Below are 27,649 nucleotides of genomic sequence, written 5' to 3'. Positions count from 1 at the left end.
TAAAGACAGGATTATCTTTCTGTGCATGTGTAGGTGTGACCCCAACCACTTGTCCAACAAGTCCCACTGGAATACTCTGGCATGGAATCTGCCAAACTGTATGGCCTCATAGGCCGCCACCATCTTCCCCAACAACCGAATGCACTGATGGATCGACACACTTGATGGTTTCAATATCTGTTTTACCATTTTCTGGATTTCCAGAGCCTTTTCCAGTTGAAGAAAAACTCTCTGAACTTCTGTGTCCAGAATCATCCCAAGGAAAGACAACCTTGTCGTCGGTTCCAACTGTGACTTTGGGTAATTTATGATCCACCCGTGTTGTTGGAGTATTGACAGGGAGAGGGATATGTTTTGTAATAACTGCTCCATGGATCTCGCCTTTATCAGGAGGTCATCCAGATAAGGGATTATATTGACTCCTTTCTGACGAAGGAGGACCATCATCTACGCCATCACCTTGGTGGATACCCTCGGCGCGATGGAGAGACCGAAAGGTAATGTCTGGAATTGGTAATGGCAATCCTGAACCGCGAATCTCAGATAAGCCTGGTGAGGAGGATAAATGGGAATATGCAGGTAAGCATCCTTTATGTCCACCGACACTAAGTAGTCCCCCTCCTCTAGACTGGCAATCACCGCCCGAAGTAATTCCATCTTGAACTTGAACCTTTTCAGGAAGAAATTCAGATCTTTTAGATGTAGGATCGGTCTGACCGAGCAGTCCGGCTTCGGAACAACAAAGAGGCTTGAATAAAAACCCCGCCCTTGTTGTGACAACGGTACCAGGACTATAACCTGGTATTGACATAATTTTTGGATTGCCACTGTTACTGCTTCTCTCTCTTGCGGAGAAGCTGGCAAGGTCGATTTGAAAAATCAGCATGGGAGATACTATTTGCAACACCCAGGGATCCAGGCCAGACAGAACCCAATCCTGGCAAAAGAGTTTGAGATGTGCCCCCACCCGAGCGGCCTCCTGCAAGGGAGTTCCAGCGTCATGCTGGGGATTTGGCAGAATTAGGGGTAGACTTCTGCTCTTGGGAACCTGGAGCCGGTGTGGGCTTCTGTCCCCTTCCCCTACCTGCAAAGAAGGGGGAACCTCTCGCCTTTTTGTATTTATTGGGCCGAAAGGACTGCATTTGCGGGTGATAGGTCTTTTTTGCCGGTGCAGGCACAGAGGGCAAAAATGTTGACTTACCTGCGGTAGCCGCTGAGACTAACGCATCCAGGCCATCGCCAAATAAGGCCTCACCTTTACATGGGAGAGCCTCCATGTTTCTTTTGGAATCTGCATCTGCATTCCACTGGAGAATCCATAACACCTGCGTAGCCGATACTGCCATGGTAGCGGCTTGTGAACTCAAGAGTCCAATATCCTTCATTGCTTCCAGCATGTAGGCGGCAGCGTCCTTGATATTCCCTAACTTAGGGAGTATCTCATCTTTATCAATTGTGTCAATTTCTGATGACACTCTTTCTGACCATTTTTCAATAGCGCGACTCACCCATGCGCAGGCAATAGTGGGCCTGAGCAGTGTACCATTGGTAACATAAATGGATTTCAATGTCGTTTCCATTTTGCGGTCTGCCGGCTCTTTAAGAGAAGCCGTGCCAGGAGCAGGGAGAATTACTTTCTTTGTCAACGTGGAAAGTGCACTGTCTAACACAGGGGGTGACTCCCATTGTTTCCTGTCTTCAACCGGGAAAGGATAAGCTATGTGAATCCTTTTGGGAATACAAATTTTTTTTATCAGGATTCACCCACATCCCTTCAAACAGAGCATTTAGTTTGTGTGAAGGAGGGAACGTGACTTTGGATTTCTTTTCCTTACATAAATAAGCTTTCTCCTGAGGTACAGAAGTCCTTTCTGTAACCTCCAACACGTCCCTTATAGCCACAATCATATATTGTATACTTTTTGCCAATGTATGATCTATCTCTCTGGATTCACTATTGTCGACACAAGAATCAGAATCCATGTTGGTATCAGTGTTTACAACATTTGCAAATGGTCTCTTATGTGACCCAGAGGGGCCGCCCGCATAAGGAATAACAGCATCCTGAAAAATCACATCTTCCACAGATTTTCTCCAGCATGCAGCCTTAGATTCTACGGTTAATCAGATGCATACTGTCACGTAGCTCTTTCACCCATGCAGGCTCTTGGTGTGCCGGTAGCGCCACCACATTACAACTCTGTGTCCCTAAAATGGCTTCCTCCGGGGAGGAACTCCCTGCCTCAGACATGCCTCACACGTGTACACCACACTCACAGACACACTGGGACTTATTTTGGGGACAGACGCACAGTAAATCTGTCAGAGGGACACAGGATAGGAGCAGCCAGTTCACAAACGCAGCGCCAGTATTGCCTGTGAACACAGTATGTCCACAGCCCAAAAGCGCTTTTAAATAGTAATATACACTATCATAATCGCTTTGTGCGCCCCCTTTATAGCACCCTGTACTTGTCAGAAGTGGAGGAGAGGACCAGCGTGTTCTCTGCAGCCTGAGGAGAGAGAGAAAATGGTGCTGATTAGTGTGCTGGCTGCCTGAAGAAGCTCCGCCCCTCAGTTTCCATGACAATATTTATACTGGCGGGGGTAGGGCTGTGCCAGCGGCATCTTATTCCCCTTTTAGCCAGTTTGAGGTATATTTCTTGCTGCCCAGGGCGACCCCCCCGCTCCCTGCACCCTGCAGTGCCTGTGTGTGTGGGCAGCAATGGCGCGCTGCGCTCCCGCCAGCCGCGCCGCACCTCAGCCGTCACTTACTTGATTGAAGATCATTCTTCTCATACTCACCTGTCTTCTGACTTCTGGCTCTGCGAGGGGGGTGACGGCGTGCTGTGGGAGTGAGCATCTAGACACGGCTAGCATTCAGTTCCCTTCAGGAGCTAATGGTGTCCTGTCAGCCAGAAGTAGAGCCATGAAACTCTTTAGGAAGTTGGTTCTGCTTCTGCCCCCTCAGTCCCACGAAGCAGGGAGTCTGATGCCAGAAGATCTCCCTGAAAATAAAAAACCTAACATAAGTCTTTTCAGAGAAACTCAGTAGAGCTCATCAGAGTGCATCCAGTCGACCTGGGCACATTTCTAAAACAACTGAGGTCTGGAGGAGGGGCGTAGAGGGAGGAGCCAGTTCACACCCAATGAAAAGTCTTTGGAGTGCCCATGTCTCCTGCGGATCCCGTCTATACCCCATGGTCTTGATGTCATCCCCAGCATCCTCTAGGACGTATGAGAAATATATTTGGACATTTAGGTCTAACCAATTGTGCATACGGTTCTTATATACGTGGCCCAATCACCTGTTTAGTTCAGAAATGACGTGTGATAAATCAGATACTAAGGTTAATCAGGTTCAGGGAAAATCCCCAATGTATTCAAATTCCTGGTAATACAGTATGAGCTTTCCTACGGATCCAAGTATCTGAATCAGATACATTATCATATTTACTTGTATTACTCATCCCAACATATGCAGGAGATGCGGAAATAGTGGAAGGGATTTGTGAACATACAGTTTGTACTTCAGCCTTTTATTGGGCGCTGGTTTGTTGGTTTTGAAGGTGACACCTTTACCTTTTTTAACATTGTGAAATATTTAGATTTCAGTTGCCCTTTTTTTAAATGTTATGCCCCTTTGTACCACCTTTAGTAGATGTTGTAGTACTATCATGACTGGCAGCAACCATAGCACTAATACTTGGTTGCTGCTCCTGAGACTGATCATAATCCATATCAACTCACAGCACTTATATTATTACCGCAATGGCATGGCACCTACAGAGCATTTTTGTAACACAGTGCCACTGCCTGGCCCTGAACACACACACAAGTTGTTGTTGTTGTTGTTGTTGTTGTTTTTTTACACACACTGCTCTGACTCACTGCACTTATAGTGGGTAGTTACACACCCAGAGTGCACCCGTAATAGGTTAATGCTGCCCTGTATTAGGAGCTCTGGGCTGCACTGTGGACAGTTACAGCACCAGTTTGACTGTATAGTAGCCAATGAAGGGTTAATGCCAATGAATGCTGCCCTGTATATTAGGAGGAGTTCAGAGATGCACAGTGGGCAGTTACAACACCAGTGCACTAATAAAGGGTTAATGCTAATAAATCAGCAACAGATCTACCGGCAGTGCAGCCGCTGAGGTGACTGAGGACTAAGGGGCCATCGGCTGCCCAGAGCAGCAATGCTGCTTTGGAATATAATCTGGTGTGAGCACCCTCTGTGCAACTCATTATCAGTGACCTCATTTGTGATGTCCTGACCCCAGCTCTAAACTCAATTCCCCCTCGGCCCTCCCGATATGTGCCTGACTATTGATTGACAGTCTTGACTAAAGCAGCTGTCACCAGGAAGATTGCTGGGCCTCACAGAACAGCAAAAATAACCATGGCCAGCCGAAGCCCAGCCCTGGCAGAGATACGCATGTGGGAGATTGTATGGCTGAGAGATGCAGGGGGAGATGATGGTGTGGCTGAGATATGCAGGGGTCTGGAAGTAACACAGGTTGCATGAGTCTGGCTGAACCGCTGTTGTATGTTGATGACCTTGGTAATATTCCTACAAAAACAGGCATCTTTCTGACGATGTGATATCGTACATGAATAGTGAATACCGACTGAAGATGCCGAATAGTGAATTCTGACTGAAGACACCGTTTTCCCAGGGAGGATACATTTCTTCATAGGTTCCCCTTTGTGAGAAACCATCATATGCATATGAAATGGAAAGGAATGTTCCCAGTGTGACAAGAAACGGGTGACATGGGTGGCATGTCAAGTTGACACGCCCCATTTTCAGTGACCACGCCCCTTCTGGCATGTGACCACGCTCAATTTCCATTGCGTGCACATAGTTGGTGTGGGGCGTTCTTCATCTTGACCGGGACACCAAAGACCCTAGGCCTAAGACCTTACGCCTCTGGGAGGAGGCACAAATGATTAAACATACACAGGGGAGAGGGAACAAAAAATCATTAGGCATATATATTGTAAGTAAAGGGGTAAGGGGAACAAATGACTACATATATACAGAGGAGAGGGAAAAATAATGACTTTTATAAAAAGAATTAGTGGAGTCTGTAAGAGGAAAGAAACAGCCATTGTAAGTAAAAGAATGTTTTTTTCTTCTGTTTGTACATATAAATATAAACAACTTTGTTGCAGGGCTAAAGATAGGGGCAGGTGGTGTGTGTTGGTGGAGGGAGGCACTGTTGCTATTTATTGCCATTGGTGTAATAATTTCTAGTGCTACAGCTCTGAGTCAGCCCCACTGCCTTGAAGAGACTTATCCTGTGCTGAACTCTGTGTTTGTTCCCAGTCACCCTCTGCCTACCAAAGTTACCCACAGTCTCACGCTGCCACCCTCTGCCACTCACTGTCACCCTCTGTCTAATGGTTACCCGCTGCCTCTACTGCATCAACTTGTCACCCACTGCTTCTGTCTGTCCATCACCACTTCTCCCTATCACCCTCTGCCTCTTCCTGCAACCCACTGCCTCCTCAATAACCCACTGCCTCCTCCTGCCACCTTCTGCCACTCAATTCCGCCATCTGCCTCTCCGTTACAACATCACCCTTTGCCACTCACCATGACTCTCTGCCCTTCACAATCACCCCCATCACCCACTGCCTCTCCCTGTCACCCATTGCTTCTCCCTGTGGGGTGGAGGGGGGGGGGGGGGGCGGAAAACAAATGTTTGTACCTGGGCCCACCACTCGCAGGTTCTGCCACTGTAATGAATGCTGTCAGGGGTGTAGCCAGAACTTTGTGGGCCCCACAGCAACATTTTGAAGGGGCCCTAGTCCCAATGCTTCTAGAATGACACTTCTCTGCAGCAGTTGTTAATTTTATGCCCTATAATAGTGCCCTAGATTATTTTTTTAACCATAGTAAAGTCTTATTTAATGGTATGCCCCATAGTAGTGCCCTAGTTTGTTTTATGAATCACAGTAGTGCTTAAGTTCACTCTATATCACATTTCAGTGCTGCCAGTACACATTATGCCGCACAGTATCCCCAATTCGCATTATGATACGTAGTGCTCCCCGTTCATTTTGTGCCTCATTACAGTGCCCGGTTCATATTATATAACATTAAAATGCCCTCCAGTTAATTTTATACCACACTACAATGAGCAGGTCCAGGGGCATACCTAGATATATTGCAGGCCCCAAGGAAAAAGTTTGAAAGGACCCCTACGTACCACCCAATGGTGACAAATGTATATAACACACGTATCTTTGACAGGGTAGGTGGGCCCCTCGCAGCTGCACATGCCTGCAACTATGGTAGCTACGCCCTTGAATGCTGCCCTGTATATTAGGAGGAGTTTGTGCACCAGTAAAGAATATAATGCTGCCCTAACAGTACAGTGTGCTCTTCCTCCACCATCCCTGCCTGAATCACCATGGGAGGAACTTATATCGAATCCAAAACACACAAGATCCGACAACGGGATGAAGACGTTTTGACACGTTTTGGAATCTGTGCCTGATGGGAAAACCCAAGCCACTGCCTGGATTCCCTCAGAGCCCTGAAGTTTGGGTGGGCTCAGTTTTCAGAAAACTGAGCCTGCACATTATATATATATATATATATATATATATATATATACACATTCAGTCAGATTCCCACCCAGTGCACATCTCTCCCTATGAGCACTCTCCATTGCTTCTGGGACCTGATCCCTCTAACACTCTGCTACCGAGATGTGTCTGCAAACACCCTTGTATTGATCTGTGCTGCACAAGCAGTACCTCCCCATAAACTTCCTACCAGGACTGGGTTCATCACTGTCACTGGTACATTCCTGCATTTTTTCATACCACCTATCTACCAGGGATACATCTGCTTTAGCTTCAGTACTGAACCCCGGAGAACTGTGTCACTAATTGATCTACAGTATATACGAAAAAGCGAGGGGTGTGTTCACACTGGTATGGCGCTGCTCAATAAGGGTGATAACAATAAATAAAAGATATAAATGCTTACCATCTGCCAAACAGTCATTTTTATCTATTTTTACAAACACTGCATTTTATCCAATCACTTTCTCTGCTAATGACTACTGAACAGCAGGAGGATCCCCTTTTCCTCACTGTGTCTTCCTCATTATCTAAATATCACAGACTTAGGAATTGATATCATATCCTCATTCTCACAGCCAAAGATAAGCTTTGGAAGTGCCCTATGGCAAACTGGACCGTTGATATCCATAATGCCATAACGCCTGAGATTTCACTAAATCACTGCGGATCTATTTTAAAATATCTGCACTTAGCCAACATTTAAAATTTATTAGCAGAGCATATATTTCACCTGCTCAAAGAAGACATATGGTTTCAGAGGAGAAAGGGTCCTGGCCAAAATGTAATATGGTAAAAGCCACCTTTATCCATTGTTTTTGGGAGTGCGATAAAATAAAATTTCTGCAGCGGGATACACTGGGATTCCACAGGGAATACATCGGGTGTAGAGTTGGATCTTGATCCGAGGAACCAACAGGCTAAAGCTTTGACGGTTCCCAGGATGCACTGCACTGCCTCCTCTATAACCCCGCCTCCCGGCGCTGGAGCTCAGTTTGTAAGTTGGTGCCAGCAGAGCAGGTCACTAACAGGTGGGGCTTCGCTAGGCAGTCCTGAAAAGAGCTTTTTAAGAAGACTTCAAGGGACGTAGCACTGTTTATGTCATTATGACATTGTGTGCTGTGGCTCCATCACCTCCCCAGCAGCGCTGCATACTCCCGCTGCCAAATTCCCGGGTACTTGCAGAGGAGGCGCACCGGTCTTCAGGCACACCATCGCTGACGCTCTCCTGGATCGCGTGGCTGCACATCAGGGAGGAGGTAAGAGGGTCCCCCAGGTGGGACCCGCCGGTAAAACGCGGTCCCAGGAGATAGACCGTGCCGCTGGTGTGGACACTGTACTGCACAGGGACCCCACTATATCCACCAGGGCAGGGAGCACAGGCCGGATTTACTAAAATCCTTTTTACATAGGCTCCACAGTACCCGGTGGTGAGGACATAGGTAGGGGATAAGGTGCTGACCTATAGCCCCGCCCCTCCCCCAGCTCCGGGCGCCATCTACTGCTGGTGTTCCCGCCCTGGAGCTGCATTTCACTCTCCCTCAGACCCTAACAGAGATTTTGGCGCCATCTTTACACAAGTAGCTGGGCTGATCTCCGGGACTGCAGGGCACTGTCTCCTTTGTAAAGCCGCCTGTCTCATCAGCGCTGTGCATTTACAGGCACTTAAGTATTCTACATGTCATTTTAGACAGTGTTAGTTAAGATCAAGTGTACTGCTACCTGAATATTTAGTACAAGTATTCTGTGATATACATCCAGTATCTACTGTGCATTGTTATATCTATATACATACATATGTATATGTAGTTTTACTAGTCCAGTGCAGTTTTATTGTTTATCTATTCTGTAATAACTTCTGCATTGTACCTAGTGATGTGCACCGGAAATTTTTCGGGTTTTGTGTTTTGGTTTTGGATTCGGTTCCACGGTCGTGTTTTGGATTCGGACGCGTTTTGGCAAACCCTCCCTTAAAATTTTTTGTCGGATTCGGGTGTGTTTTGGATTCGGGTGTTTTTTTTACAAAAAACCCTCAAAAACAGCTTAAATCATAGAATTTGGGGGTCATTTTGATCCCATAGTATTATTAACCTCAATAACCATAATTTCCACTCATTTCCAGTCTATTCTGAACACCTCACAATATTATTTTTAGTCCTAAAATTTGCACCGAGTGTCAGACAGGATGGCAGATTTAAAAAATAGTCCCCAAACAGCACATGATGCAAAGAAAAAAAGAGGTGCAATGAGGCAGCTGTGTGACTAAGCTAAGCGACCCAAGTGGCCGACACAAACACCTGGCCCATCTAGGAGTGGCACTGCAGTGTCAGACAGGATGGCAGATTTAAAAAATAGTCCCCAAACAGCACATGATGCAAAGAAAAAAAGAGGTGCAATGAGGTAGCTGTGTGACTAAGCTAAGCGACCCAAGCGGCCGACACAAACATCTGGCCCATCTAGGAGTGGCACTGCAGTGTCAGACAGGATGGCAGATTTAATAAATAGTCCCTAAACAGCACATGATGCAAAGAAAGAAAGAGGTGCACCAAGGTCGTTGGATGGCTAAGCTAAGCGACCCAAGTGGCCGACACAAACACCTGGCCCATCTAGGAGTGGCACTGCAGTGTCAGACAGGATGGCAGATTTAAAAAAAATAGTCCCCAAACAGCACATGATGCAAAGAAAAAAAGAGGTGCAATGAGGTAGCTGTGTGGGTAAGCTAAGCGACCCAAGTGTCCGACACAAACACCTGGCCCATCTAGGAGTGGCACTGCAGTTTTCTAGCGAGAGGATAAGTGCTTCCATCCTCATGTGAATCTGAACCACTAGCCATGAACATAGGCCAGGGCCTCAGCCGTTCCTTGCCACTCCATGTCATAAATGGCATATTGGCAAGTTTACGCTTCTCATCAGACGCTTTTAATTTTGATTTTTGGGTCATTTTACTGAACTTTTGTAGTATACTTGACGACACAGAGGTCGAGCAGTGGACTACTGTACCGTACTGTTATATATATACTGGTGGTCACAGCAACATTCTGCACTGTCCCCTCCTACTATATACTGCGCACAACTAAAATGCAGCACAGGTATGGATGCATAGTATACTTGACGACACAGAGGTAGAGCAGTGGATTACTATACCGTACTGCTATATATATACTGGTGGTCACAGCAACATTCTGCACTGTCCCCTCCTACTATATACTGCGCACAACTAAAATGCAGCACAGGTATAGATGCATAGTATACTTGACGACACAGAGGTAGAGCAGTGGACTACTGTACCGTACTGCTATATATATACTGGTGATCACAGCAAAATTCTGCACTGTCCTCCTACTATATACTACAATGCAGCACAGATATGGAGCGTTTTTCAGGCAAAGAACGTAGATATTTTCAGCACACTGAGCACCGATATTTGCAAGCACACTGAGCACAGATATTTTCAGCACACTGAGCAGATATTTGCAGCACACTGAACACAGAAACTGAGAGAACGCAGCCATGTCCTCTCGCTATCATCTCCAAAGCACGAATGAAAATGGCGGCGACGCACAGCTCCTCATATAGAATATGAATCTCGCGAGAATCCGACAGCGGGATGATGACGTTCGGGCGCGCTCGGGTTAACCGAGCAAGGCGGGAAGATTCGAGTCTGCCTCAGAACCGTGTAAAATGGGTGAAGTTCGGGGGGGTTCGGATCCCGGGGAACCGAACCCGCTCATCACTAATTGTACCTGTGACTGAGTGTGCCTGTAGCTGCTGTGTGGATGTCATTCTAGTGTATCACACGACTTGCTATCACTATATTGTGTACCCTGGGGGGCTAGGTGCGTCAGGGTCTCATATATATATATATATATATATATATATGTATGTAGAGAAGTGGAGAAGCCGGCGCTTAGGTAATGTTTGTGGTACTAGTTTTACAAAATTACATAGAAACACCTAATTCTAGCATATAACACGTCTCAATATTTCTTTGAGTGGCAGGTTATGAAACAGAAATTTGTGTTTGTTAGACACATAAAGGTGAATATAAGAAGAGGAGAACACAAGCGCCAAAATGTGTTTTTTAAAATATATAAAAGGTGAACACGGATAGGTGAGGTGGTAGGTTTGACTTGATCACTTATCTGATTTAGATATGCAATGATCTGTCATCCTTCATTTGGATTCAGTACATAGAAATAAAAACAAAGCAAAACATAGTGTGTACCATTCATAAAACATATCGCATATACACTGTCTGGATCAGAGCGGCATCATTAGGGATTTAGCAAATTCCCATTAGTAAATATTTCTTAGCCACATCAGTGTAAAATTTAAAAACATAAATTTAATACAATAATATAAGAATGGCTGAATGACACACGTACAAGAAATAAAAACATATAAAGCTTATCTGTCCATAAATTGGATATCTGCAAAGCGTCCCAACGAGTTTCGTCCGTCAATAGTTGGACTTCATCATGGGGATAACAACAGTGAGTCTGGAGGTCCTATTTATACCAGAGAGGGGTGATTCCTAATGTCCATTAGTTATGACCTCACTTGCTGTACTCCGAGTGCAGCAATTTACCTCTTATCATATTATATGTATATATATATATATGCACCAGGAAGATGAGCCGCACTCACAGACTAGTAGATGGCATAAACACTCCGGCGTCAGACCAAAATAAGTCACATAGCCTGGATATATTTCCAACGTTTCATGTCTTTATGACATTTTTTCAAGGATAAAACAAACAATGACATGTATCACACTTTTAAACACTCACCCAGGTTCGTGCGCCGGCTGCCGTCCCGCTCAGTGGAGAAACGTAATGACGTCACTAACATGCGACTAGCGCTGACGTACCGTCTCTAGGCAACGCGGACCTAATGCTAATAGTGCTCCCATCACCATAGCTACATACAATAAACAAAACAAAAACACGTAGAAGCTGTCACCACACTGCAATCAGACCCTGCAGCTAAAACCATCTACTTGATACGATGTATATACAATACTATTAGACTGACTGCATGAAAAAATACTATTAATACAGACTAGGTGAAAAAACTGCTATTAGTACAAACTAGAAGACGAACTATTCTCAAACAAAGCAGGATCATATTCAAACAAAGCAATTGAAGGAACATTGCTCATTTAACCCTAACGGGTGCAGAGTCTGTAATTTATATATCCACATTGATTCCTTTTGCAATAATAGACGTCCCCTGTCACCCCCTCTATTGTTGAGGGGTACATGGTCTATCATTTTATACTTTAAGCTCGCCAGATTGTGTCTGAAGTTCTTAAAATGTCTGGCGACTGGTTGATCTTGATCCGTTCCTTCTAGGGCTTGTCTGATGGCCGTTCTGTGCATGGCCATGCGTTCCTTGAATTGTCTAATCGTTTTACCGATGTATAATAGTCCGCACGGACATTTAATGTAGTATATAACATACTTAGATGAACAAGTTAAAGAATATCTGATCTTATACAATTTGCCTGACCTGGGGTGTGAGAACGTGTCTCCCGTGTCGAGATAGCTGCATGTAGTGCACCCGAGACAGCGAAAGTTACCCGGTTTTCTGGATAGAAAATGTTCCGAAGGTGTACCCTTTAATTTGGAAACATCATTGTGTACTACATAATTCTTTATGTTCTTGCCCCGTCGTTGGCCAATCATCAAATGTTTGTTGTAGAGAGCTGGTAACTCTTGTTCTGAATTCACCAAGGGCCATAATCTTTTGGCAGCTGAATTGATCTCTCCACTAGCCGTGGAAAAATCCGTGACCCAGATCATTGAGTCATGATGATCAGAAGCAGGTTTTTCTTCCAAAGATTTATTCCTAGACATGGATAACACTTGAAGCATGATTTTCTTTAAGGATATAGGATTGTATCCCCTTGCAATGAATTTATTCATCATCAAGTTGAGTTGTATTTTGAGATCTTGGGGATCACTGCAGATTCTGAGGGCACGCATGAACTGTGAAAATGGCAATCCTTGTTTTAAAGACCACGGATGATGACTTTCAGCTCTCAAAAGTGTATTGCGGTCAGTTGGTTTGTGATACACTGTCGTGTTGAACCGTCCATCCTGCATTGTAATGGAGACGTCTAGAAAGTGGATAGTACAGTTGCTGATCGTGTATGTAAATTTGATGCTATCATCCGCTTGATTGATAAATAGCATCATCGAGGAAAACTGTTCTTTACTTCCTGTCCATATGACAAAAATGTCATCTATGTATCTGTGGAAACTGTGGATGGGTAATCCAAATCTGGGGTCTGAAAAAAACAAATCTTGCTCTAAGGCAAACATGAACGCATTAGCGTAGCTGGGTGCTACGCAAGAACCCATCGCACAGCCAAGTCTTTGGATATAAAATTTCCCATCATATTGGAAATAGTTCCTAGTCAAGGTCAGTTCAAGAAGGGACATGAAAAAATCTAAATCAGGACCATTGTACGATGAATTATTGGTAAGAAGCCTCCTAGTGGCAGCCAACCCTCTATCGTGCGGAATGCTGGTATAGAGGCTTACCACATCAATGGTGGCCATCCACCAATGAGACTCCACCTGAGGAATGTTTAATAATTTTAATAAAAAGGATGTGGTGTCTTTCAGATATGTTCTTTCGTTCTGAATTACGGGCTGCAAATAAAAATCAAGGAATTTTGAAATTCCATAAAACAAAGAGTCTCGGGCGGAGATGATCGGCCTACCCGGAGGGTTACTTGCATCTTTATGTAGTTTGGGTATAGTATAGATCAACGGGATCTTGGGATGATCAACAGTAAGTGAGTCATGTATCTTCTGTGTGATGATGTTATTCACAACAGCTGCAGAGAGGAGAGTATCAAGTTCCTTCTTGAAGATGAAAGTGGGGTCAGCATCCAATGGGCCATACACCTTAGGATCATTTAGCTGTCTTTCAATTTCAGATTTATATTGAGAAAGATTCTGGATGATAATGCCCCCGCCTTTGTCGGCTGGGCGGATGGTGATATCGGTGTAGGCACTCAAATTCTTGAGGGCAATTTTCTCACCCTTAGTCAAATTGCTGTGTGTAGAATGCTTCACCTCAGCACATTTTTCCAAAGACTTTCCCAGCTGAGAGGTAAAACATCTAATGGCTGGATTATTTGATATGGGATCAAAGGTTGAAGGTTTCTTGATACCTAATTTCTGTATGCGTGGCGGCTGTGTGACACCAAAGTATTCTTTAAGTCTGAGCTGTCTGTTCAGGTGATAGAGGTCCACTTTGTTCTTAAATTCGTTGGGGTGATTAGTGGGCACAAAGGATAAGCCTTTATTTAGCACCGATATTTCATCTGGAGTGAATTCTCTGGTTGACAAATTGAATACTACGTTTTCTTCTTGTATTTGTGCTTTCCTTTGCCTTGCCCACTCTCCTCCGCGTCTGGTCCGAGATCTTCCACCGAGCTGGCTTTGGCTCAGGTGGTCACCCCTAAAGGGAGTTTTTTCTTCAACTGGGATTTAGACCGCGCCCCTGTCGACTCTCCTTCACTTGTAGTAGCTCCCCCACTGGAGATGTCCGTATCCGATCGATCTGGATTCCTAAATCTGTTAGGGTATCTCTTCCTTTGAGGATAATGAGGTTTTTGATTCACCCATGAGTAGACCCGTTGCTCTTCGTAGTCTTTGTCGACTGTAATTCGTTTCTTTTTCTTCAGACCCCAGATTTGGATTACCCATCCACAGTTTCCACAGATACATAGATGACATTTTTGTCATATGGACAGGAAGTAAAGAACAGTTTTCCTCGATGATGCTATTTATCAATCAAGCGGATGATAGCATCAAATTTACATACACGATCAGCAACTGTACTATCCACTTTCTAGACGTCTCCATTACAATGCAGGATGGACGGTTCAACACGACAGTGTATCACAAACCAACTGACCGCAATACACTTTTGAGAGCTGAAAGTCATCATCCGTGGTCTTTAAAACAAGGATTGCCATTTTCACAGTTCATGCGTGCCCTCAGAATCTGCAGTGATCCCCAAGATCTCAAAATACAACTCAACTTGATGATGAATAAATTCATTGCAAGGGGATACAATCCTATATCCTTAAAGAAAATCATGCTTCAAGTGTTATCCATGTCTAGGAATAAATCTTTGGAAGAAAAACCTGCTTCTGATCATCATGACTCAATGATCTGGGTCACGGATTTTTCCACGGCTAGTGGAGAGATCAATTCAGCTGCCAAAAGATTATGGCCCTTGGTGAATTCAGAACAAGAGTTACCAGCTCTCTACAACAAACATTTGATGATTGGCCAACGACGGGGCAAGAACATAAAGAATTATGTAGTACACAATGATGTTTCCAAATTAAAGGGTACACCTTCGGAACATTTTCTATCCAGAAAACCGGGTAACTTTCGCTGTCTCGGGTGCACTACATGCAGCTATCTCGACACGGGAGACACGTTCTCACACCCCAGGTCAGGCAAATTGTATAAGATCAGATATTCTTTAACTTGTTCATCTAAGTATGTTATATACTACATTAAATGTCCGTGCGGACTATTATACATCGGTAAAACGATTAGACAATTCAAGGAACGCATGGCCATGCACAGAACGGCCTTCAGACAAGCCCTAGAAGGAACGGATCAAGATCAACCAGTCGCCAGACATTTTAAGAACTTCAGACACAATCTGGCGAGCTTAAAGTATAAAATGATAGACCATGTACCCCTCAACAATAGAGGGGGTGACAGGGGACGTCTATTATTGCAAAAGGAATCAATGTGGATATATAAATTACAGACTCTGCACCCGTTAGGGTTAAATGAGCAATGTTCCTTCAATTGCTTTGTTTGAATATGATCCTGCTTTGTTTGAGAATAGTTAGTCTTCTAGTCTGTACTAATAGCAGTTTTTTCACCTAGTCTGTATTAATAGTATTTTTTCATGCAGTCAGTCTAATAGTATTGTATATACATCGTATCAAGTAGATAGTTTTAGCTGCAGGGTCTGATTGCAGTGTGGTGACAGCTTCTACGTGTTTTTGTTTTGTTTATTGTATGTAGCTATGGTGATGGGAGCACTATTAGCATTAGGTCCGCGTTGCCTAGAGACGGTACGTCAGCGCTAGTCGCATGTTAGTGACGTCATTACGTTTCTCCACTGAGCGGGACGGCAGCCGGCGCACGAACCTGGGTGAGTGTTTAAAAGTGTGATACATGTCATTGTTTGTTTTATCCTTGAAAAAATGTCATAAAGACATGAAACGTTGGAAATATATCCAGGCTATGTGACTTATTTTGGTCTGACGCCGGAGTGTTTATGCCATCTACTAGTCTGTGAGTGCGGCTCATCTTCCTGGTGCATGTCTATTACACTGAGCGGGCACCACAGCAGTTATCAGAGGTGTTGGAGTGCCGGACAACCATCTGGGCTATATATCAGAACGTCGTTTTCTGGTCAAGGCACCCCTTGTTTCTTACTACATTTGCGGACACTTTCAAAGGTTTTTGTGTGGGTTGTTGAACCAAGCAACCACATTGTTTTTAAACTACACGCAGCATGTCTCTCCCCACTGCTGAGGCCAATGTGGAAGGATTTTCCAGAGTAACTTTAGTGCCTGATGCGGTTTTGAGTTTTTCAGAACCAGAGGCTGATGCCATCCTATTTAAGGATAACATGGTCAAAGCAGGGGGTGACCTGGAATCCACACAGCAACTATATTTACAATTACTGCATCTCCATCAGAAGGAGATTGATTACTATCTCCATGGAGTCAGTCTATCGGACTATTACAGAGATAAGAGGATCCCTAGAGGCTTCCGTATCAGGAACATCCCCACCATTGGACGCTTTAATGTCGACTTTTGCCGTCGGTGGGCGGCAATATTAAACAAATGCTCCTATGACCTCATTCTCCTAGTTGTGGAGGAAGCAGGGAGGGAGCTGAAGAATTATCAAGTTAAGAGACAGTCCTTCGAGAACCTCTATCTTGAGAAGCTTCAGGGTGACTCTGAAAACAAATGGATGGAAAAGTTGTCTGAACAGATCTCAAAATACAAAACAGATCTGGTTGCCTTCAAGAAAAAGAAACGAATTACAGTCGACAAAGACTACGAAGAGCAACGGGTCTACTCATGGGTGAATCAAAAACCTCATTATCCTCAAAGGAAGAGATACCCTAACAGATTTAGGAATCCAGATCGATCGGATACGGACATCTCCAGTGGGGGAGCTACTACAAGTGAAGGAGAGTCGACAGGGGCGCGGTCTAAATCCCAGTTGAAGAAAAAACTCCCTTTAGGGGTGACCACCCGAGCCAAAGCCAGCTCGGTGGAAGATCTCGGACCAGACGCGGAGGAGAGTGGGCAAGGCAAAGGAAAGCGCAAATACAAGAAGAAAACGTAGTATTCAATTTGTCAACCAGAGAATTCACTCCAGATGAAATATCGGTGCTAAATAAAGGCTTATCCTTTGTGCCCACTAATCACCCCAACGAATTTAAGAACAAAGTGGACCTCTATCACCTGAACAGACAGCTCAGACTTAAAGAATACTTTGGTGTCACACAGCCGCCACGCATACAGAAATTAGGTATCAAGAAACCTTCAACCTTTGATCCCATATCAAATAATCCAGCCATTAGATGTTTTACCTCTCAGCTGGGAAAGTCTTTGGAAAAATGTGCTGAGGTGAAGCATTCTACACACAGCAATTTGACTAAGGGTGAGAAAATTGCCCTCAAGAATTTGAGTGCCTACACCGATATCACCATCCGCCCAGCCGACAAAGGCGGGGGCATTATCATCCAGAATCTTTCTCAATATAAATCTGAAATTGAAAGACAGCTAAATGATCCTAAGGTGTATGGCCCATTGGATGCTGACCCCACTTTCATCTTCAAGAAGGAACTTGATACTCTCCTCTCTGCAGCTGTTGTGAATAACATCATCACACAGAAGATACATGACTCACTTACTGTTGATCATCCCAAGATCCCGTTGATCTATACTATACCCAAACTACATAAAGATGCAAGTAACCCTCCGGGTAGGCCGATCATCTCCGTCCGAGACTCTTTGTTTTATGGAATTTCAAAATTCCTTGATTTTTATTTGCAGCCCGTAATTCAGAACGAAAGAACATATCTGAAAGACACCACATCCTTTTTATTAAAATTATTAAACATTCCTCAGGTGGAGTCTCATTGGTGGATGGCCACCATTGATGTGGTAAGCCTCTATACCAGCATTCCGCACGATAGAGGGTTGGCTGCCACTAGGAGGCTTCTTACCAATAATTCATCGTACAATGGTCCTGATTTAGATTTTTTCATGTCCCTTCTTGAACTGACCTTGACTAGGAACTATTTCCAATATGATGGGAAATTTTATATCCAAATACTTGGCTGTGCGATGGGTTCTTGTGTAGCACCCAGCTACGCTAATGCGTTCATGTTTGCCTTAGAGCAAGATTTGTTTTTTTCAGACCCCAGATTTGGATTACCCATCCACAGTTTCCACAGATACATAGATGACATTTTTGTCATATGGACAGGAAGTAAAGAACAGTTTTCCTCGATGATGCTATTTATCAATCAAGCGGATGATAGCATCAAATTTACATACACGATCAGCACCTGTACTATCCACTTTCTAGACGTCTCCATTACAATGCAGGATGGACGGTTCAACACGACAGTGTATCACAAACCAACTGACCGCAATACACTTTTGAGAGCTGAAAGTCATCATCCGTGGTCTTTAAAACAAGGATTGCCATTTTCACAGTTCATGCGTGCCCTCAGAATCTGCAGTGATCCCCAAGATCTCAAAATACAACTCAACTTGATGATGAATAAATTCATTGCAAGGGGATACAATCCTATATCCTTAAAGAAAATCATGCTTCAAGTGTTATCCATGTCTAGGAATAAATCTTTGGAAGAAAAACCTGCTTCTGATCATCATGACTCAATGATCTGGGTCACGGATTTTTCCACGGCTAGTGGAGAGATCAATTCAGCTGCCAAAAGATTATGGCCCTTGGTGAATTCAGAACAAGAGTTACCAGCTCTCTACAACAAACATTTGATGATTGGCCAACGACGGGGCAAGAACATAAAGAATTATGTAGTACACAATGATGTTTCCAAATTAAAGGGTACACCTTCGGAACATTTTCTATCCAGAAAACCGGGTAACTTTCGCTGTCTCGGGTGCACTACATGCAGCTATCTCGACACGGGAGACACGTTCTCACACCCCAGGTCAGGCAAATTGTATAAGATCAGATATTCTTTAACTTGTTCATCTAAGTATGTTATATACTACATTAAATGTCCGTGCGGACTATTATGCATCGGTAAAACGATTAGACAATTCAAGGAACGCATGGCCATGCACAGAACGGCCATCAGACAAGCCCTAGAAGGAACGGATCAAGATCAACCAGTCGCCAGACATTTTAAGAACTTCAGACACAATCTGGCGAGCTTAAAGTATAAAATGATAGACCATGTACCCCTCAACAATAGAGGGGGTGACAGGGGACGTCTATTATTGCAAAAGGAATCAATGTGGATATATAAATTACAGACTCTGCACCCGTTAGGGTTAAATGAGCAATGTTCCTTCAATTGCTTTGTTTGAATATGATCCTGCTTTGTTTGAGAATAGTTCGTCTTCTAGTCTGTACTAATAGCAGTTTTTTCACCTAGTCTGTATTAACAGTATTTTTTCATGCAGTCAGTCTAATAGTATTGTATATACATCGTATCAAGTAGATGGTTTTAGCTGCAGGGTCTGATTGCAGTGTGGTGACAGCTTCTACGTGTTTTTGTTTTGTTTATTGTATGTAGCTATGGTGATGGGAGCACTATTAGCATTACGTCCGCGTTGCCTAGAGACGGTACGTCAGCGCTAGTCGCATGTTAGTGACGTCATTACGTTTCTCCACTGAGCGGGACGGCAGCCAGCGCACGAACCAGGGTGAGTGTTTAAAAGTGTGATACATGTCATTGTTTGTTTTATCCTTGAAAAAATGTCATAAAGACATGAAACGTTGGAAATATATCCAGGCTATGTGACTTATTTTGGTCTGACGCCGGAGTGTTTATGCCATCTACTAGTCTGTGAGTGCGGCTCATCTTCCTGGTGCATGTCTATTACACTGAGCGGGCACCACAGCAGTTGTCAGAGGTGTTGGAGTGCCGGACAACCATCTGGGCTATATATATATATATATATATATATATATATAGTGCTACACAGTACTATACTGTTTGGCATTTTTTACTGTGTATTTCAGTCACCTCACACCGCTTTAATCCTCTGTTTGTGCAAATACAGGATTTACTATCACATAAATCAAGGGGTTATTTGCAGGTATTGTGTTTGTCTGGCTATATTGTACTGTTACGCTCTAAGGCTACATTCCCTATAATGTCTGCCACACAGGGCTGGAAATCCGCGGACGCTTCTGCATCATGCAGTGCTGGCACCTGAGGGGGAAGTTTACCTGAGGGGGAAGTTTTAGCTGATGGTTCAGGCACCTGGTGCCATACATATCCCAGTCAGCCTGCGGCACCTGTGGCCAATCAGGAACCACCTTGGGCAGCGTTCTCAAGTATCCTGTGCCATTGCAGCCACATATTGTCCCTGTAGTTACTCCGCCCTGGGTGGACACTCTGTCTACCAAGTTACAACAATTAAATCAATCTTTGGTTAGGCCAAAGTCTACCCCATGCCCCTCTGGGGTCAAGGGGTCAGCTAAGCAGGCCATTTCTTCCTCACAATCCACTAATATTTCAGATAATTCTTCTGATGAGGATGGGGAATATCCTGATCCGTCAGACACTATACAGTTGCTTCTGATGAGGAATCTACAACCCAGGTTGATATTCCTGACCTAGTGGAGGCTAATAAGCTAATTCTCCAAATTGATGATGCAATCGATCCCACTACTGCGTCTAAGAAACCTGAGAAGTTCAAACGTCAGAAGGTTACTAAAGTGGTCTTACCACATTATGACCATTTAATTGACATATGTCAGGAATCCTGGTCATCTCCAGGAAAGAAATTTTCCCTGTCTAAAAAGATGCTAGCTAGTTATCCTATCCCTGCGGAGTTGAGTAACAAGTGGGAAACTCCACCGCCGGTAGACTCTCATGTTGCCCGTCTTATGGTGTCACCTACTCTGCCTGTCACCACTGTCACCTCACTGAAAGAACCAATGGATAAGTGTGTGGAGGGATGCCTGAAGTCTATTTACTCTCTTACCGGTGCTGTACATAGACCCACTATAGCAGCCTCCTGGTGTGCGAAATGAATTGAAGCATGGGTTCAGGCAATTGAGGATAAGCTGCCTCAGGATATTTCTGACACTTCCAGACAATATCTGTCGTATATTACCACAGCCTCCCACTTTACTCAGGAGGTGGCCTCTGAGGCAGTTGTAATGGCACCCAAGGCATCTACTACGTCGATACTGGCTCACTGAATTCTGTGGTTGAGGTCCTGGAAGGTGGACCTAGACTCCAAAAAGACCTTGGAAGTGCTCTCTTTTAAGGGAGACATCCTTTTTGGGGAGGATCTGAATAAGATTGTGACTGACTTGGCAACTGCTAAGACTGCGTTTCTCCCAAGTACTAATCCTTCTACACCGAAGGCAAAGAATACCACTTTTTGTTCCTTTCGACTTCCAGGGAAGACAAAGGGTCAGGCGTACCAGAGACAGGATCATACTTCCAAATCCACTAAGCCCAAACCTAAACAATCCTGGGCCGCCCGTCAGCCTGCTTCCAGACAAGACAAGCCTACTGCATGACGGGGCGGAGCCCATCCTGGGGGACCCCAGGGTGGGAGGATGACTTCTGCAGTTCACCCTGGCCTGGTGAAAGATCACTTCGGATGCCTGGGTGCGGGAAGTTGTCTCTCACAGGTACGCAATCTCTTTCAAGAGAAGTCCCCCTCGCCAGTTCTGCTTTACGGTTATCCCTTCGGATCTGTTGAAAGTGTACTTGGTTGTGCATTCCCTCCTGGACACAGGAGTGGTAGTGCCGGTACTTCTGTCCCAGAAAGGCAGGGGATACTATTCTACCCTGTTTCTAGTTCTGAAGCCAAATGGGTCCTTCTGGCCTATACTCAACCTCAAAGCATTGAATCAATTTGTGAGAGTGTCCAAATTCCATATGGAAACTCTGCGCTCTATTGTACTGGTCATGGAACCCGATGACTACATGGTATCCCTGGACATACAGGATGTTTACCTACATATACCTATTGCTGTATCGCCTCAACAATATCTGCAGGTTGCTATTGGCAACCTCCATTTTCAGTTCCAGGCTCTGATGACTTCTCGGCCATCAGGGAATCAGGATCCTGCCATATCTTGATGATTTGCTGATCCTGGTGAACACCCAAGATGTTCTCCTCAGTCATCTGGAACTGATGATCCAATTCCTACAGGCCCACGGGTGGCTCATCAACTTGAAAAAGTCTTCGCTGGTCCCTGCTCAGAGTATGGTGCACCTGGGGGCACTACTGGACACACACAGCCAGAGATTGTTTCTGTCTCCAGAGAAAACTGTCCTGAAACTTCAGGACATGATCAGATACTTTCTCTCTTGCCCAAGAGTGTCGATACACCCGCTGATGCAAGTACTAGGCCTCATGGGGTCGGCTTTCGACATGGTAGAGTACGCTCTATTTCATTCCCGCCCTCTACCCTCTACAGAGGTTAATCCCTTCCAAGTGGGATGGCCTGCCCCATTGGATCAAGTCTCAAATGATCTCCTTGACTCCGGAGGTTCACCTGTCACTGAGATGGTGGCTACAGGACCAACAGTTGAGCAAAGGCCGTCCTTTCTGAATCTCCAACTGGGTCCTCCTGACAATAGATGCCAGTCTGAGTGGTTGGGGTGCAGTGTTGGAGCAACACTCTCTCCAGGGTCGGTGGACCGGGGAGGAATCTCTCCTCCCGATAAACATTCTGGAATTGCGGGCAGTGTTCAATGCGTTGACTCTAGCCCTGCCTCTGGTACAGAACAGGCCTGTTCAAGTACAGTCAGACAACGCCACCATGGTGGCGTACATAAATCATCAAGGCAGCACTCGAAGCAGCATGGCAATGCTGGAAGTATCAAAAATCCTCCGTTGGGCGGAACACCATCTGCCAGCAATATTGACAGTGTTCATTCCTGGAGTCCTCAACTGGCAAACGGATTTCCTCAGTCATCAGGACGTTCACGCCGGAGAGTGGAGTCTTCATCCGGAAGTCTTTCAACTCCTAGTGGACAAGTGGGGCCTACCAAATGTAGACCTGATGGCGTCTCGTCACAATCACAAGGTTCCGGTCTTCAGATCAAGCACAAGGGATCCTAAAGCAGCGTTCGTGGATGCACTGGCAACTCCATGGAACTTTTGGCTGCCATAAGTGTACCCTCCAGTGTCACTCCTACCCAGGGTACTACGGAAGTTCAAGCAAGAAAGAGGAATACTACTTATAGTCGCTCCAGCGTGGCCCAGACGGCATTGGTTCTCAGACCTGCAGGGTCTATTGATAGAGCGTCCTCTTCTACTTCCTCAATGCCCAGACCTCCTTGTTCAGGGCCCTTGTGTCGACCCAGACCTGGCCAGACTGGCTTTGACGGCGTGGCTCTTGAAGCTTCACTCCTGAGGGCCAAAGGATTCTCTGAGGTGGTTATTTAAACTATGTGGAAGGCCTTCAAACCGGCTTCTGCACAGATTTATTACAGGGTCTGTAATGCTTACTTCACATGGTGTGCTGCTAAGAATTATGATGCCTATTCGTTCAGAACTTCCAGGCTTTTGGCATTTCTGCTACAAGGCCTAGATTTAGGCCTTTGTCTGGCCCCCCTCAAGGTTCATATATCTGCCTTGTCGGCGTGGTTTCAGAGAAAAATTGTGTCTATTCCTGACGTTCATACTTTCACTCAGGGTGTTTTACAGATTCAGCTTACTTATTTCCCTCCTGTGGCTCCATGGAATCTGTCTGTTGTCTTAAATGCCCTACAAGAGTCTCCATTTGAACCTCTTGAGTCTGTGGACCTTAAATGCCTTACGTTTAAGGTAGTGTTTCTGCTAGCTATTGCCTCTGCTAGGAGGGTGTCGGACTTAGGCACTTTATCCTGTCGTCCACCCTTTTTGATTTTTCACCGTGACAGGGAAGTTCTTTGAACTCGCCCTGGTTATCTGCCTAAGCGGTATCTTCTTTCCATCTTAACCAAGAGATTGTGGTTCCAGCTTTTATCTCTTCTGGTTTGTCTTCCAAAGAGCGGTCTTTGGATGTGGTATGGGCTCTACGTATCAATGTGGAGAGGACTGCCTCTATCCGGAGGTCAGATACCCTTTTTTCACTCTTTGGTTTTCACAACGTGGCTGGCCTGCGAATAAGCAAACCTTGGCCAGATGGATGAGAATGGTGATTGCACAAGCTTATGCGCAGGTTGGACTCCCAGGTCCTGCTGCTATCAAAGCCCATTCTACTCGGTCTGTTGGACCTTCTTCGGTGGCCCGTCGTGGTGCGTTCGCTAAACAATTGTCAGGGCGGCTAAGTGGTCCTCCGTGAACACGTTCATAAGGTTCTATGCCTTTGATACTTCCACCTCCCAGGATGCTTCCTTTGGACGCCGGGTTCTTGTGCCCACTACGGTGCATCCCCTCCCTTGAGGAACTGCTTTAGGACATCCCCGATGTATTCCATGTGGAATCCCAGTGTACCGCGCTGCAGAAAAGGTGATTTATGGTAGATTTACCATGGTTAAATCTCTTTCTGCGAGGTACACTGGATTCCACAGGGCGCCCACCCTGATGCACTTAGCTTCTTTGGGTTTGTATGGCATTAGCCGCTGGTCCCTTCTCCTGTCGTGAGAATGTGGTTCTATGTGACTAACATCTGCCATCTCTTTTACCTGCTACTGCATTGGACTGGTTAACAAACTGAGCTCCAGTGCCCAGAGGCGGGGTTATAGAGGAGGCGATGCAGTGCATCCTGGGAACAGTCAAAGCTTTAGCCTGTTGGTGCCTCAGATCAAGATCCAACTCTACACCCAATGTATTCCCTGTGGAATCCCGTGTACCTCGCAGAAAGAAATTTAACCATGGTAAGTCTACCATAAATATCCTTATTTTTGGAATGAACTGATTGGATATTTTAACTGCCTGTTCTCATAACATTTGGTTGCACACCCTATTCCATGCCTGTTTTTGCATTTTTCTAACTGGTATCTATAGTAGGTCCTGATAAAAAGATACTTATTCCCTTGTTAAGTGTAATACTAACTAACTTAAGTGTTTCCTCCACCTCTTTTTTTCTTCACCACTTTTTTATTCATTTTCATATTTCTATCTAAAATGAGAAAACATTTTCATGTTTATTCCGTATATGTTTCATAGCAAATGTTGACAGTATGTTTTTGTATAGCTGGTATAGATATGAATATAATCACCGAGATTCTAGTGAGGTCACTGGCTGGTCTCAATTTCCGTTTTGAATATTCTGTACAATTTGAATAACCATCTGTACATCTTTATATTTTTGCTGCTCTTGTATTTTGTATCTCTGATATATTTACTGTATTGCTGTATGTCTTGTATCAACAAAGAACTGACATGGAAATTCTTAATAAAATTGTTTACAAAAAAAAGATATAAGCGCTATAAATGTATATGTAACAGTGGCACCTATCCCAGAACCGGCATGATAACGTTGTCCTCCCAATGTTTTGGGGGTAAAGCAATAGCTGGCCCTATCGGAAAACATTAACATGCTGAGTCTAGGAATGTGAGCAATACCCAGCAATCACTCTATTACTTACTTCTCAAAAAAACTATACACAAATACACTAACAACGATATTTTTACATGTACCACTGTTTGCATATTCAATTCTAGTGGTCACATCTTTTTTTTAACCAGTAATTGAGTGGCCACACCTCCTGTATATATATCCCAAGTCGGCGGCACTCACAGCTCACGTAGAAATAAAGACCAGACCACTGGTTTCTTAAGTCAACGTTTCAATGTTCAAATCGACATTTATATCAGGACAAATACAGAAAGAACCTACTCACCTAAATACCCCCGTCCAACAGACCAATCTGATGTCATCACTCAGAACACCGGTGTCAGCGTCATGGAGGAGGATCGGAGCACCTGTGTAAACATGTGTAACAACACTTTAATATACATAATCAAAGACAACACAACATAAAAAATTACAAAACAACCTTACTACAGAAGGATATCTGCTGGTAACTGAAACTGGCACTAGAACATAGCAACATAGCAATTCAAAAAATTACCTTCAAACTCTAAAATCATCTGTATACACACAGTTATTATAAGATACACTTGCAGCATAAGGTAGAACATAGGTCAATATAGTTAGATTAAAGCACTAAGTCTACTGTATACAGCATGGAGCTCCGAGAAATACTGATAAAACAGACTGTTCATTTATCCCTCTAGAGCAGGGGTGGTGAACCTCAGGCCCGCGGCCCATATAAGGCCCGCAGAGCCATTTGATCCGGCCCAGCCAGGCTCACCTATAACTGTGGAGATGCCAGGCGCCCGCTGAGATTTTGTTACTAGCGGGCGCCTGGCTTCTTCCCCTCAGCAGCAGCCAGAGGCAGGAGCTTACTCCTGAGTTCCGGCTCTGGCAGTGTGCATGTGCGGCTGTGTGGTACTATGGGAGAGATGTCATGACGTCTCTCTCCTATACAGTAGTTCTGAGGTGCGGGCGGCCAAGCAGAGAGCAACGGTCTGGAAGCAGGAGCAGGGCTGGTGAGTATTGTGGGTTTTTTTTTCTTTTAATGTCTGTGTGTAAATGGCGCTACTACAGGGCATATCTAATAGGGCATATTTAATGGGGCATAACAAGTGACTGGGGGCATATCTAATGGGGAATAACAAGTGATTGGGGGCATATCTAATGGGGCATAACAAGTGACTGGGGGCATATCTACTGGGGCATAACAACTGACTGGGGGTATATCTACTGGAGGCATAACTACTGATTGGGGGCATAACTACTGACTTGGGGCATATCTACTCGCGCATAACTACTGGGGGCATAACTACTGGGGGGCAGGCTAATTTTTAAGTTCATAATTTTTGTATGGCCCCCGAAGGATTTTATAAATATCCAAATGGCCCTTGGTAGAAAAATGGTTTCCCGCCCCTGCTGTAAAGGGAAAGTGTATCCAAGAGGAAAATCCACTTGAATTCTACTTTCTCTGACGTCCTAGTGGATGCTGGGAACTCCGTAAGGACCATGGGGAATAGACGGGCTCCGCAGGAGACTGGGCACTCTAAAAGAAAGATTAGGTACTATCTGGTGTGCACTGGCTCCTCCCACTATGACCCTCCTCCAGACCTCAGTTAGATTTCTGTGCCCGGCCGAGCTGGATGCACACTAGGGGCTCTCCTGAGCTCCTAGAAAGAAAGTTTATTTTAGGTTTTTTATTTTACAGTGAGACCTGCTGGCAACAGGCTCACTGCATCGAGGGACTAAGGGGAGAAGAAGCGAACCTACCTGCTTGCAGCTAGCTTGGGCTTCTTAAGCTACTGGACACCATTAGCTCCAGAGGGATCGACCGCATGGAACTGGCCTTGGTGTTCGTTCCCGGAGCCGCGCCGCCGTCCCCCTTACAGAGCCAGAAGCAAGAAGAGGTCCGGAAAATCGGCGGCAGAAGACTTCGGTCTTCACCAAGGTAGCGCACAGCACTGCAGCTGTGTGCCATTGCTCCTCATGCACACTTCACACTCCGGTCACTGAGGGTGCAGGGCGCTGGGGGGGGCGCCCTGAGGGCAATATATGACACCTTGGCTGGCAAATCTACATCATATATAGTCCTAGAGGCTATATAGATGTAAAATTACCCCTGCCTGTATTCCAGAAAAAGCGGGAGAAAGTCAGTTGAAAAAGGGGCGGGGCTTCTCCCTCAGCACACTGGCGCCATTTTCTCTTCACAGTGCAGCTGGAAGACAGCTCCCCAGGCTCTCCCCTGTAGTTTTCA

At 45.0% G+C, this 27,649-nt stretch overlaps 1 long non-coding RNA gene across 5 annotated transcripts in view; it reads right to left on the bottom strand.

Annotated features, from left to right (window-relative positions):
- The window catches only part of LOC134929260 (uncharacterized), a 183,419-nt gene that overhangs the window by 23,245 nt on the left and 132,525 nt on the right, over positions 1-27,649 (bottom strand). For all 5 annotated transcript variants that reach the window (XR_010178423.1, XR_010178424.1, XR_010178422.1 and 2 more), the window contains exon 2: positions 25,703-25,784. This is a non-coding gene — a long non-coding RNA (uncharacterized LOC134929260). The remainder of the gene's footprint in view (positions 1-25,702; positions 25,785-27,649) is intronic.

The sequence above is a fragment of the Pseudophryne corroboree genome, chromosome 5, assembly GCF_028390025.1.
Source record: "Pseudophryne corroboree isolate aPseCor3 chromosome 5, aPseCor3.hap2, whole genome shotgun sequence".
NCBI classification, from domain to species: domain Eukaryota; kingdom Metazoa; phylum Chordata; class Amphibia; order Anura; family Myobatrachidae; genus Pseudophryne; species Pseudophryne corroboree.
Note: the sequence above shows the minus strand (reverse complement) of the source record. Positions and strands in the feature narration are given on the sequence as shown.